We start from the raw sequence: 1259 nt of genomic DNA, 5'->3' as shown, positions 1-1259 counted from the left end.
TATATATATATATATATATATATATATATATATATATATATATATATGGTAATGCATACTCAATACCCATCAGATCTTATTATTTGTCCGCAATTGGCTCTTCCATGACCCCCAAACTTGTCATGAGTATATATTGTATCTGCAGACTGGTTCTTCCCAACTTGACAAGAGTATGTTGTGTCTGTAGAATGGTACCTCCCATCTCTTCCCAACTGCATACTTAGAAAGTTAATGATGGCAGCTTGAAACTGTATGCACTGTGTGTATGTCCTACTGTGAGAACTGAGACACTGCAGCTGAGATTGCTCCATTGCTGCCTGGGGGTCTAAACTTTAAAGAAGAAAGTACTAGATAAATGCTAATAATACAGATTACATCTAAATCTCTGCTATGATGAAAACCACTGTGTTGAAAACACAATCATAATTTGAGGGAGCTGGGTATAGTGGCACACACCTGTGATCACAGCACCCGGAAGGCTGAAATAGGAGAGAGGTGCATCTGAAGCCAATGTGAGATACACAGTAAAATCCTGTCTCCAAAAAATTACGGCAGGAATATTGAAAAACTGTTAACCTGGAGGAGTGCACTGGGAGAAGAGGAGAGAGGGGAACCTTAGGATGTAAAGTAAATAAACTTAAATTTTAAAAAATTTTAAATAAATATGAAAAAAAACCCTGTTAACCTGAGTCAGCAAAGTCACTTTGGCAGGTATCTTTCTTGCTCTACTGTCACCTGACACATTAACATAAAAGTAGCAATGTGACAGCATTAGACTCAGTCATTTGGTGACCTGATAGACTTCTCTGCTGGGTCGGAAACTAAGCAAATATAAACTCAAAGCTTAACTTTGTCAAATCACAATAGGTTGGCTCCGACAAGTTGGAAGTGAGGAACAGCCGAGGGTCAGTTGAGAGTCAATTGGCTGTGTGGGGTTTACAGTGAAGAGCACTGAGCTGTATGTGTTACCTCCATCCTCCATCATCTCATCTGAGGATGCAAGCTGCCCATCATGACATCGGGAAGGACTCTTTCCCATCATCTTCTCTGTGCGTAGAGGACTGAGGCTCAAAGAGAGGGAGTGACTTGTTCACACAAGTTCAGAACCTGCGCTCCTAGATGACCGACAGGTGAGGCTGAGGTTTTCTTAGGCATCTTGGGGAAGAGGAAATGTGGGCATAGAGGGAAGCATGGAGAGTAAGTCCTCTTCCAATGTTCACCATGACAATGATGACAACAACACATGGAAGAACCAGAAA

Source organism: Psammomys obesus, unplaced genomic scaffold (assembly GCF_907164565.1).
Source record: "Psammomys obesus unplaced genomic scaffold, mPsaObe1.curated_primary_1811, whole genome shotgun sequence".
In the NCBI taxonomy this organism is placed as follows: Eukaryota; Metazoa; Chordata; class Mammalia; order Rodentia; family Muridae; genus Psammomys; species Psammomys obesus.
This window is presented reverse-complemented; position numbering follows the sequence as displayed.